We start from the raw sequence: 13,797 nt of genomic DNA on the forward strand, positions 1-13,797 counted from the left end.
CAGGGAAGGTAATGGTTCCACTTCAGTCGCTAATCCCGTCTGTTACCACACCTGCTCCCATAGACCTTGAGCTGTGTTGCAAGACATGCAGTCCAAGCTTAGTCCTTGTTAGAGGATTTTTTGTTTACGGAGTCAATGTGTCACGGGGAAGACGTTCAACAACCAACAGAAGTGACTTGTTGTGACGCAGTGCGGCAACCTCAGCAACCCGATAAGGAGTTGTCTGTACGACCCAGACAGTCTAGACAGATTCGGGTTGTCACTGTACTTCCTCGCTTGCCCATGTTTGACAGTTCACAGACTGTGCAGCAGTACCATGATCTTGTGTCCGGCTTCGTCAGACGACTGGCTTTTAAGAGCTCCCACAAGTCGTCGCTGTCTGGAGATTTTCAAATGGACTATGGATCTGACCAAGGAACTGGGCCTCCTGGTCAATTTTGAGGAGTCTCAGCTCGTTCCATCCCAGACCATTGTCTCCTTGGGTATGGATCTTCAGAGTCGAGCTTTTCGGACTTTTCCGTCGGCCCCAAGGATCTTCCAAGCCCTAGAATGCATCCAGAGCATGCTGAGAAGGAACCGATGCTCAGTCAGGTAGTGGATGAGTCTAACAGGGACACTTTCATCGCTGGCCCTGTTCATCGTGTTAGGGAGACTCCACCTCCCCCCCCTTCAGTATCATCTAGCTGCTCACTGGATAAAGGACATGACGCTAGAGACGGTCTCAGTTCCTGTTTCCGAAGAGAGGAGGTCTTCTCTCGCGTGGTGTAAGAACAGCTTTCTTCTCAAGGAAGTCTACCTTTGGCTGTTCAGAAACACGACCGCCGTCTCCTCTCGGACGCATCAGACACGGGCTGGGGTGCGACTTTGGACGGACAAGAATGCTCGGGAACATGGAATCAGGAGCAAAGGACACTTCACATCAATTGCAAGGAGTTGTTGGCGGTTATTCTGGCCTTGATAAACTTCAAGTCCCTCCAGCTTAACAAAGTGGTGGAGGTGGACTCTGACAACACCACAGCCCTGGCTTACATCTTCAAGCAGGGAGGGACTCTTTCGTGGAAGTTGTTCTAGATCGCAAGGGACCTACTCATCTGGTCTAAAGATCGAAAGCTAACTGGTAACGAGGTTCATTCAGGGCGGTATGAATGTCATGGCAGATCACCTCAGACGGAAGGGTCAGGTCATCCCCACAGAGTGGACCCTTCTCAAGAATGTTTGCAACAGACTTTGGGCCCTGTGGGGTCAGCCAACCATAGATCTGTTCACTACCTCGATAACCTAGAGACTCCTGTTGTATTGTTCTCAGATTCCAGACCCAGCAGCAGTTCACGTGGATGCTTTTCTGCTGGATTGGTTCCATCTCGACCTGTATGCATTCCCGCCGTTCAAGATTGTCAACAGGGTACTTCAGAAGTTCTCCTCTCACAAAGGGACACGGCTGACGTTGGTTGGCTCCGCTCTGGTCCGCGAGAGAATGGTTCTTAGAGGTACTGCAATGGCTGGTCGACATTCCCAGGACTCTTCCTCTAGGAGTGAACCTTCTAAGTCTACCTCACGTAAAGAAGGTACACCCAATCCTCCACGCTCTTCGTCTGACTGCCTTCAGTCTTTCGAAAGACTCTCAAGAGCTAGGGGCTTTTCGAAGGAGGCAGCCAGAGCGATTGCCAAAGCAAGGAGAACATCCACTCTCAGAATCTATCAGTCTCAAGGGGAAGTCTTCCGTAGCTGGTACAAGACCAATGCAGTTTCCTCAACCAGTACCACTGTAACCCAGATTGCTGACTTCCTGTTATATCTAAGGAAAGTAAGATCCCTTTCAGCTCCTACGATCAAGGGTTACAGAAGTATGTTGGCAGCGGTTTTCCGCCACAGAGGCTTGGATCTTTCCACCAACAAAGATCTACAGGACCTCCCTAGGTCTTTTGAGACCTCAAAGGAACGTCGGTTGTCCACTCCAGGCTGGAATCTAGACGTGGTCCTAAGGTTCCTTATGTCATCAAGATTTGAACCTCTCCAATCAGCCTCTTTTTAGGACCTCACATTAAAAACTCTTTTCCTCGTGTGCTTGACAACAGCTAAAAGAGTAAGTGAGATCCACGCCTTCAGCAGGATCATTGTTTTCACATCTGAAACGGCTACATGTTCCTTGCAGCTCGGTTTTTGCTAAACGAGCTTCCTTCACGTCCTTGGCCTAAGTCGTTCGAGATCCCAAGCCTGTCCAACTTGGTGGGGAATGATCTGAAGAGAGTACTTTGCCCAGTTAGAGCTCTTAGGTACTATCTAAAAAGGTCTTAACCTTTACAAGGACAATCAGAAGCCTTATAGTGTGCTATCAAGAAACCTTCTTTTCCAAGTTCTAAGAACTCAGTTTCTTACTATTCAGGCTTCTGATTAGAGAAACACATTCTCATCTGAAGGAAGAAGACCTTGCTTTGCTGAAGGTAAGGACACATGAAGTGGGAGCTGTGGCTACTTCAGTGGCCTTCAAACAGAACCATTCTCTGCAGAGTGTTATGGATGCAACCTATTGGAGAAGCAAGTCAGTGTTCGCATCATTCTATCTCAAAGATGTCCAGTCTCTTTACGAGTACTGCTACACCCTGGGACCATTCGTAGCAACGAATGCAGTAGTAGGCGAGGGCTCAGCCACTACATTCCCATAATCCCATAACCTTTTAACCTTTCTCTTGAATACTTTTTATGGGTTGTACGGTCGGCTAAGAAGCCTTCCACATCCTTGTTGATTTGGCGGGTGGTCAATTCTTTCTTGAGAAGCGCCGAGGTTAAAGGTTGTGATGAGGTCCTTTAGTATGGGTTGCAGCCCTGTATACTTTAGCACCTTTGAGTTGATTCAGCCTCCCAAGAGGAACGCTGCGCTCAGTAAGGAAGACGATCTTATTAAAGGCAGAGTAACGGTTCAAGTCGACTTCCTTACCAGGTACTTATTATTTCATTGTTATTGTGGATAACTGATTATATGAAATACGGGATACTTAGCTATCCTTTAGTCTTGTACACTGGTTTTTCACCCACCCCCCCTGGGTGTGAATCAGCTACATGATTATCGGGTAAGTTTAATATTGAAAAATGTTATTTTTATTAGTAAAATAAATTTTTGAATATACTTACCCGATAATCATGATTTAATCGACCCTCCCTTCCTCCCCATAGAGAACCAGTGGACCGAGGAATAATTGAGGAGGTGTCAACAAGAAGTACTTGAGTACCTGGCCACAGGTGGCGCTGGTAAGTACACCCCCTTCTAGTATTGTGATAGCTGGCGTATCCCTCCATAGAATTCTGTCGGGCAACGGAGTTGACAGCTACATGATTATCGGGTAAGTATATTCAAAAATTTATTTTACTAATAAAAATAACATATTTCTTATTACAAAATTTAAGTTTGTTTTAAAAGCTTTTAGCATACCCTGTGAAATCATATTCCGGAGTATTTGTTTGAGTGCAAAACTGGGAAAATTTTCATGCGACTCCTAATTGTTCGTTGTCATTGGGAGGATTTTTGCCAGGAAAGTTTATTGGATATCTTTTAACTGATATTTTTCTTTGCAGTTATTTAGTGTTGATTTTTTCTTTGCTTAAATGTTTTCGATGTTTCGGTGGTTATTTTGGGCTATTGTGAATTTATAGTATACTTCTATTTGATAGAATAAGTATTGGTCATTTGTAATTTTTTTCCAGTGATTTTTGTTCTTAATTTTGACTTTGTCGCAGATGTGTTGATTAAAGTAGTTTTATTTTAGTTAAGTGGATTTATTGATTAAAACATAGAATGTCTTATGCATGTTCCGAGGTTCGGGGCTATAGAACGAGGAACAAGAATCATTTACCTATTGATTACTTTATCAATTTATCTAAAACACACTTACTTTCATTTGTTATCTTTTTAATAAGTAGTTGCATTGACTAATATTAATTTCATGCAATTGCTGCTGCTACTCTTTGTTGTTGATTACGAGGAAAGATTAAGATTCTTAAATCAACGAAGTCATTGAAATCCTGTTTCTACGAACATGCACTAAATTAAAAATCCCCTAATTTCAAACTTAATTCTCAAGCATTGTACGTTCATAAACATTACCCACACACACACTTAGCCTTCAAACTCTAATTTTAAGTTAAAAAATCTGAGTTCTTAGAGGAAAATACTACAAATGCATTAAAATATACATGACAAGGGGGTAATAAACTAAACTCGCGCACTAGTGAAGTTTGTGACTTTGATTACAAACTTGTGAAGGTTTAATAACTTTGGTTACACAAATTTGAATGTTTAGCGACTTTGGTTACCAAAATGTTTAGGAAATTTAGTTGCAGACTTGTGGGAGTTTACTGAATTTACTTGCACATTTGTGAAGATATTGAATTTGGTTGCACACTTTTGTGAAGGTATAGTGAATTTGGTTGCATAACTTTGTGGGGGTATAGTGAATTTGGTTGCACAATGTGAAGGTCTAGTGAATTTGGTTTGCACGCATTAAGGTATAGTGAATTTCGTTGCACGCCTTTGTTGATGTATAGTGAATTTGGTTGCACCCCTTTGGTAAGGTATAGTGACTTGGTTACTTTAGTGAAGGTATAGTGACTTGGTTACTTTAATGAAGGTATAGTGACTTGGTTACTTTAATGAAGGTATAGTGACTTGGTTACTTTAGTGAAGGTATAGTGACTTGGTTACTTTAGTGAAGGTATAGTGACTTGGTTACTTTAGTGAAGGTATAGTGACTTGGTTACTTTTGTGAAGGTATAGTGACTTGGTTACTTTTGTGAAGGTATAGTGAATTTTGTGAAGGTATAGTGACTTAGTTACTTTTGTGAAGGTATAGCGACTGACTTTTGTGAAGATATAGTGACTTTAGTTACGCTTTTGAGAAGGTATAGTAAATTTGGTTACACTTGTGAAGTTAGTGAATTTGGTTACATACCTTTGTGAATGTATAGTGAATTTGGTTACACTTGTGAAGGTATAGTGAATTTGGTTACATACTTTGGTGAAGGTATAGTGAATTTGGTTACATACTTTGGTGAAGGTATAGTGAATTTGGTGAAGGTATAGTGAATTTGGTTACATACTTTGGTGAAGTTATTGTGAATTTGGTTACATACTTTGGTGAAGGTATAGTGAATTTGGTTACTATACTTTGGTGAAGGTATAGTGAATTTGGTTATTATACTTTGGTGAAGGTATAGTGAATTTGGTTACTATACTTTGGTGAAGGTATAGTGAATTTGGTTACTTTTGTGAAGGTATAGTGAATTTGGTTACTATACTTTGGTGAAGGTATAGTGAATTTGGTTACTTTTGTGAAGGTATAGTGACTTTAGATTCACTTTTGTGAAGGTATAGTGACATTAGTTTCACTGTTGTGAAGGTATTGACTTTAGTTATACTTTTGTGAAGGTATTGTGAATTTAGTTACACTTATGTGAAGGTATTGTGAATTTATTAACACTTTTGTGAAGGTATTGTGAATTTAGTTAGTTTTGTGAAGGTATTGTGAATTTAGTTACTTTTGTGAAGGTATTGTGAATTTAGTTACTTTTGTGATGGTATAGTGAATTGTTACTTTTGTGATGGTATAGTGAATTGTTACTTTTGTGATGGTATAGTGAATCTAGTAACTTTTGTGATGGTATAGTGAATCTAGTAACTTTTGTGATGGTATAGTGAATCTAGTAACTTTTGTGATGGTATAGTGAATCTAATTACTTTTGTGAAGGTATAGTGAATCTAGTAACTTTTGTGATGGTATAGTGAATCTAGTAACTTTTGTGATGGTATAGTGAATCTAGTAACTTTTGTGATGGTATAGTGAATCTAGTAACTTTTTGTGAAGGTATAGTGAAGATGGTTACTTTTGTGAAGGTATAGTGAAGATGGTTACTTTTGTGAAGGTATAGTGAAGATGGTTACTTTTGTGAAGGTATAGTGAAGATGGTTACTTTTGTGAAGGTATAGTGAAGATGGTTACTTTTGTGAAGGTATAGTGAAGATGGTTATACTTTTTTAGGTTAGTGCTTTTGCTTTCACAATTGTGAAAGTTTGTGTGAGCAATTTTAGTAATTTTTCTTTTTAATTTTAAGAATCTCAACTTATGAATAATTTTCCTGACCGTTTGTTAACTGGAATTTGCTTTCAGAAATGAACGAGTAAAAAGTCTTTCTCAATCGAACTTCATATTTTACTTTTAGGAGACTGATTAGGAGTTACTGTGCATGCATTGTTTGCATTTGATCGAAATCTGTTTTGGTTTTTGTATAACGTAATCACTACATGATTTGTTTAACTTTTACGAGCTTCCAGATATTCATGTAAAAGTTACCGGATGTTCTTCAACAGCCATTGTTTAAACACTCCCCTGCAATACCAGAATGACTACAATCGCTTGAAGTCTCAGAGGGAGATAAAATTCATTTCGTAAGTGTACTTTAATCTATTTCGGTGATTGGTTGTTGAAAATTCTCTCCGTTCACTATATAGATTGTTTTTCCTGTGTAAGTAAAGAATATCACTGAAATAATGACCCACGAGGTTTGCATGCGCAGCACATGTGCAGCTTGCCAGAGCACAGGAGCAGTGATGTAACGTTAATTTTGCGCGCGTAGGGTGCAACGGAGCAAAAAACTCTGTATTTTTCCAACCGGTTTTCTTCTTTTCTGAGCATTATTATTGTTGCAAATCACTTTTTTTGGAATTACCCTACCCGAAAACCCAGGTTTCCCCACTAGTCCCCCATAATGGTTTTTATGTAAGGGAGTCCTAAACCTCGTTGTTTGCCCTAATAACCATGATCAGAAACTGATAAAATAAAAGAGCGAGTAAGAAATATATGGTTCATGTATTTGGCTGGCAATTAGTTATATTTACCCTAGGAGTTTGAATTAAGATTTTTCTATTAAAGGAACTTTAAGTTTCTATTTCGAATTTCTTAAGCACTTCCATAAAAGGTTAGTTTTGGTAACTTAAATTTCTTCGATTTTGGGTCATATTCAACTATGAATATTCTCTACTTCAGTAATACTGAAGTGTTTTAGGTACGTATTAAATTAGTTTTTCAAATGTTTGTTTTTTACAAACTTATCTTTTAGGGTCGATTTTGGTCTTAATACGTGACATTGTTTACCTAAATTTCTCATGACTTATCTTTCAGAGGTATTTGCTTTTGGCGAATTTTGATTGAATTTGATCTTGATTGAATTTGACCTTAATTGCTTTAAGTGATAATCTTAGACGCAGATACTAGTAACTATGACAAGTAAATTAAGTTTAAATTTTGATGCTGTCAAAGATGTATAGAAGTTTTTCCATAGAATTAGTGAGTATGTTGTCGTGAATAGTTTTTTTTTTTTTACTTTATGCAAGAGATTGATAAGGAATTAGAATCAATGAAAGTGTAATTGTTTGTCAAGTTTATAGATATAACTTTTGGTAATTTAAATGCTAAAATTTTATCAATTATTTTGGCAGCATCATACAAGGTTTGTCATGCAGTTCAAGGGTAAAGCAAATTAAGAGATTCTGCAACATTTATTGGCATGTATTCGGCACAAGTTGTAGTAAAAATTAGTTTTAAAAATGCTATTAAACCTTTGTAAAAAAAATGGAAATAAAATTTTTGCTGGTAATGACTTTATAATGAATGTCTTCAAATTAAGTCTTTTGGTGGCAGAAATATTTTCACACATTAATTAAGTTTCTTTTCCGATTCCCAATGACAACACTGACGGAGGTGCTGAAGCTTGAACGATGAAATCGATGCAGATGAACCAGAAGTTTATAAAAGGAAGATTTCATTCTGCTGAAGTGGAGTGAATTGATTAAAAGTATATTTGCTTTGAAATTGGCCCACAAATTCAAAACCTTCACCACTGGTAGGTGAATAAAACTTTACTAGAACTTTTAGCTTCATGGTTATTATGCAAATAAGTTTTGAAAATTAATTTCAAATTACTTTAAAACGCGAAAATTAGTCAGTTTAAATTGAGAGTTAGAAATGATCTTAAGAGTTGAGTGAGAAGTCATTCCTGGTGTTTATTTCTTAAGTTATATAATTCTAAACTACTTGCCCACAACTTCATTATTAGAGGAGGTACAGTAATAGGGAAATCTAATACATTAGAGACGGAAGTGTAATAAATGAATGTTTATTAGGTATACGGCTCAAGTATAAAATGAGATTTTGAAGTCTTGTAAAACATTTCAAAAGTTTGGCATTAGTTACCAGTGTGTAATTCTCGGTTTGTTTTGATGGGCAGAGATTTTGGTGATAAATGTAAACTGCTCTGAAAGCGATAACTAAATTGTCTACTATAGAAAAGTCCTAATTTTCAAATTAAATGTAGAACGGAAGTGACTTTTAAGATCAGATTAGGACGATCAGACTAGTCTCTCCATCACCAATCCGAACTGGCCAGTGGTGATGAAAACTGGCCAAACCCAAGGCATGAATAAGGACATGTCTGAGGCTTTTGTATTGCAGTGGACTAGGAACTGCTGCATTTATTTCTATATATATTCAATAAGTTTAGTTTTTAAATTCTTAAATTTGAGCTGCTAAAAAGATATTTGTTGTCATTCAAGGACAGAATTATCAAAACTTATGTCCTGGCCGCAGAAGATAACTTGAAAGTGCTTGCATGATGTGGTAACATTGTGAATATGTATAACTTGTAAGATTGTGAATATGAAAACTTCTACGACAGAACTTAAATAACTTGTAAGATTGTGAATTTCTATAGCTTGTATGATTGTGAATTTCTATAGCTTGTAAGACTGAATATATCTTATTCTTCAGATTCTGATGTTCAGCTTCAGAGAAAAGATATTGTTGGAATTGGATTTTCAATGGGTAGAAGGACAATTGGAATATCTATTTTGAAAGGTAAGAGGAATTAGTAATATACTTTAAGTAAAGGATCCTTTCTTTTTATTAAAACCTTTAATTGGTCCAAAGTGAAATATAAAATATTTCTATTAAATAGTTTAACAAGTATTCCTCGGTACTTCCAAGGTGAATATTAGGCCTACTTCTGGCAGAGATAGCACTAGCAGTTAATATGTACACTAAATGCTTTGATTTCTTCCAGGTGTATGAGAAACTCGTGTTTGAACCTAGCAAAAAGTAATTACAAATAAGCTGAACCTTCAAACGACAACAGTAAAGCAACAGATTGAGAAAAGATGAGAACGAAATTACCTGGAAAAAATTATAGAATACTACAAAAATGTCAACTTCATTAATAAACTACTTTTGCAGCCGAATTGCTTTCAGTTCACATTACAAGGTAGTGTAGATATTTGATATTAGAATATATAAAACATTTTTTCCTATTACTGCTACTTAATTTTTAAAGTGAATTTACAATATCTTGTAGAGTTATCTTCTGATATTTTCTTTTTAGCACTTGTGTTCCCTTAGTTTCTATTGATCTTTTTTTGTATAGTTATCTCAAACAATGAGTTTCATTCTAGTCTATTATCTGCTGTACTAATCTTTTCTTCTGCCTATTGCGTTGTTCTGGTCTTTTTATCTTTTGTTTTCTTTTGTGTGGCTTTTCTTATGGTGTTCATTTTTTGCACACTCTTGAGGTTGTGGGTAAGTTGTGAATATTGATTTTGGTTCTTCCAGCTGTGGGTTATGTTGAGATATTTGGGTTAACGTTCGGACAAGTGCCGATTTCTAATCATGAACGTAATGTTCCACCAGTTTTGGTGACCATTCGCGACTGAATTCGATACGAGGAAAGATTAACTTTTTACTGCAGGTATTAGTTAAGAGATTCGTGTAGATTTTTTCCTTGCACATTTATTGTGGTAGGTTTCTTAATTTACTGTTGATTTATAGTTTTTTTTTTTTTTTCCACAAGCATACTAGTTTGTACTCCCAGTATTTTAAATATTTCTTGAAGTATTTTTAGAATTTCTTTTATTTGGTCATCAAATATTCTCATGCAAAATCTTATCATTTGATTGGTATAAATCATAGTAATTTAGATGGCTAAATTTGTAGGGATTTTCACTTGAAAATAGTTTTCCCTGAAATTTTACATCGATAAGCAAAGGAACCTTAATTTTTCTGATTTATTTCTATAAATAACAAATTAATCTTAGTGCGTATTCTAAATTTGTTGATCAAAATATGAATTTTGAATTTCCGGGATTTTTTTTTTTATACTTGGCTTTCGTAACTCAGTGTTTGAGGTATTAGTTTTCCATTTCTAATAGTATGCTTTTGACAATATCTTGGACTATGAAGCTGAATTTGTTTTAAGACGTGAAGTTATTTACTATTCCCAAAGCCTTTCCCAATATATTTAGACAACTGGTGAATTTTGATAGTTTGATTTTGAATGCATTAGGGTAAATTTAGATGGCTATTTAATAATCGGTTAATGAAGGGAGTTGAATGCTAATGATTCTAGCTAATGACTTGTTTAATCTCTCAAATTGATGATATTAATTGTAATTTGTTGCATTTTGATTTTATAGGGTTTAACTATCCATCAGGGAGCTTAATATCAATGATAAAACTCGCTTGTTCATTAAAGAATTTTTATATGGAACTATAGAAAATCCTTCTCAATCTGCCTCATTGTTGTTTATAGAAGTGAAAATTTCGGCTTTAGTATAAGTAGTTGGATTTAATAGGTAATGTACCTAAGTAATGGAGTTAAGTAATGGAGTTTAGATGTGAAAGGAAGTTGAATAGAAATTTACTTAAATGTTAGGGTATTTTGAGGATGGTAATGGCAATTCAATATCTTGGCGCTACATAAAGATATCTTAGTAGTACATTTGTACTATGTAAATTAGTCACCATTGCAAATTAGTCTTTTAAAATTACTTTTTAAAGAACATTCAGGTATTGTGAAAAGACTTGACTGAAAAGTAATTTGCTACCACTTAACCGTTGCAATCGAAACATTGGGATAAGAAAGTAGATTGAACTTTAACTGTTTACGTTAGCTTTAAACGCTACTTACAAATAAGAATTTATAAAATTTTAGCAAAGAGATTTTGTGTTGGGAACAATGTAAAATTCATGTTTCAATTCTAATGTTTTATTATTGAAGACACTAGTAATTAAAGACACTAGTAAAAAAAATGCTAAGTTTGAATTGTATAGATAAAGTTTTAGAATTTTAGATAGTGAAAGGGAATTGTAGTGGAAAGTTAGTAAAATATAATAGTCGGTAGGTTCCCGTGTTTAACCTTAAGAACATAGTTATTTGAGCTTATTTGAGCTTATTTGAGCAATGAATTACCAAAATCTTTTAAGCAATGAGTTTGCCAAAAAATTATTTTAAATATTTTTTTCAGACACCAGTTTCGCGTATGTAGCTTCGCTTCGAATTGATATAAATGGTATTACATCAGTCTAGAACTGCAAAAAAGGTATGCTGAAAAAGTAAATCTGTCTTTAAAACTTGTCATAAATCATTTTCAACCTGCCAAAATAAATCTGGCATAAGTTTTTTATACAACCTGCCAAAATGCTAATGAAAATTTCACAAGTTCATTAAAACTATAACATGAATTTAAACTACGTTAACTACGCTACCCCTACTTTGTATGATATCTAAAAAATTGTTCAAAGTAAACTTTTCTTAAGAATTCAGTTTTGCGCGTAATAGAAATGTAGCGAATTAGAAAATGTAATGCATACAGAGTTATTTCATGTAACCAGTTAAAAATCATTCGCTTAGCTTATTCTAATTTTGTTGATTTGTTTTCAGTTATGGTTGTGAATACCTACTAGTGAGGAAATTGAATCCGTATTAGTGAGCAGATGAGAAAAAGGAAATAGCAAACGAAGAGAAAACTTCATATAACCGAGATAAGTAGCAGAGAAGAAATAAGACCTTTGACCGAGATATAAGCAGAAGATAATCAGTATGTGTATAAAAGGCGTTTAAGAGTAATAAAACATTTCAAATGATCCCTCCTTTTGTTGTTAATAAATAAGATTGAAATAGTTATTCTTTTTCACCGATCCTGTACAGTTATGCTCTGTTGCAAGACATTCTCTACTTAGATGAAATCTCTCCTGCTTTAAGACATTCTCTGCTTAGATGAAATCTTTCCTACTTTTCTCTTCCCTACTTTTCTCTTCCAACTCTGCTGCACACGTGGCTTGGACAGGAATAACTTCTCCCATGCTCTACTTGGACTTACTGGAGTTGTCTAGAGTTCCGGTTTATCTACCACCCGTAGAATACACGACCTGGAAAAATAGAATACACGACCTGGAAAAAATAGAAAATAAATCAAGTAACATGTCATCACCTAAAACTGACACTGAGCATCGACAAATTCAAAACATTCGAGTTACTAAAAGGTTAAACTGAATAAAAAGATACTAAAAGGTTAAACTGAATAAAAAGATACTAAAAGGTTAAACTGAATAAAAAGATAAGATGTCTGATGTCTATGAATAAAAAGATAAGATGTCTGATGTCTATGAATAAAAAGATAAGATGTCTGATGTCTATGAATAAAAAGATAAGATGTCTGATGTCTATGAATAAAAAGATCTGATGTCTATGAATAAAAAGATCTGATGTCTATGAATAAAAAGATAAGATGTCTGATGTCTATGAATAAAAAGATAAGATGTCTGATGTCTATGAATAAAAAGATAAGATGTCTGATGTCTATGAATAAAAAGATAAGATGTCTGATGTCTATGAATAAAAAGATAAGATGTCTGATGTCTATGAATAAAAAGATAAGATGTCTGATGTCTATGAATAAAAAGATAAGATGTCTATGAAACTAATGTACAAAAATGATGGCAAATTAACGTAGATCAAATAATGTTAGATTAGTGGAAAACCCTAACATAAGTCTGAAGAACAATTTACCGAAGTACTCTAGCCAAAGTTCAAGAATCAATATAAGATAGCTAAGCTTAAATCAAAGCAGGATAAACTATTACTCGCTACAGAATATAGAAGGTTACAGTTTATCCAATTAATTGCTAATACATTTACAAACTTTTTTTTCATCGCAACTTAAGCTTCCGCACTTTTCAGAAGTTAATGAAACTCGGGACAAAGTTATTTCGGACAATATTTCAAACAAGCTCAATTACTACTATATAGTGAGATCTGTAAAACTTCAAACTCGCTAAACATAACTTATTTTTTTTCCTAGTTAGCTATAAAATCTACTAAAAAACTTTAGAAACTCACCTATGTATTACCAAATTTATACTAAATTTCTTTCTTGAAATATAGTAAAAGCAAAAATCACTACACATTGAAATATTCCAGAGAACAAAAGTTAAGAGCATGTCTGACACATGAGACCCGCCGAACTCCACAAGATCCAAAAATAATGGATTGACACTTTCTTCTACTCTTACTATACACTATTGTCCAAGTCGTTGGCTTTAACACCTCACCACTTGAAATACTTGCTAATTCCTTTATGTATCTATTTTAACAACTAAAACCACTTTCATTAGATCTGATAGGAAACTAAACGCCCTAATAATTACAATTTGGGAAAGCTTTTGAATTAACCATCTCTGTTGAATTAAAAGTCTCAGTGTCTTTAAAACTTTGTAACCAAACTCAAAACTTAACCCATCTACATTATGTATCTTGGACTCTTAAGGAAGCTATACAGACCTCTCTGCACTTGCTAGATTTACCGGTTATCCAAAAACTAAAGTTTTAACGAAAATAAGACTTATAACTTATCAGTACACGTCAGGTACGATAGAATACCTACTAAAATTTGTTTCCAAATGTCTGGAAATTACACCGTTGCTT

The 13,797-nt window shown here is 35.1% G+C and overlaps 1 long non-coding RNA gene across 2 annotated transcripts; it reads left to right on the forward strand.

The window, feature by feature from the left end:
* Window positions 1-7,721: 7,721 nt before the first annotated feature.
* On the forward strand, window positions 7,722-9,278 carry LOC137655024 (uncharacterized). Of its 2 annotated transcripts, none has more exons than XR_011046779.1 (3): window positions 7,722-7,894; window positions 8,814-8,900; window positions 9,106-9,278. It is a non-coding gene; the product is annotated as an uncharacterized lncRNA (long non-coding RNA). The 2 variants fall into 2 exon arrangements; XR_011046778.1 differs by having other exon boundaries at window positions 7,722-7,890.
* The last annotated feature ends 4,519 nt before the right edge of the window (window positions 9,279-13,797 follow it).

Source organism: Palaemon carinicauda, chromosome 16 (assembly GCF_036898095.1).
Source record: "Palaemon carinicauda isolate YSFRI2023 chromosome 16, ASM3689809v2, whole genome shotgun sequence".
Classification (NCBI taxonomy): Eukaryota; Metazoa; Arthropoda; class Malacostraca; order Decapoda; family Palaemonidae; genus Palaemon; species Palaemon carinicauda.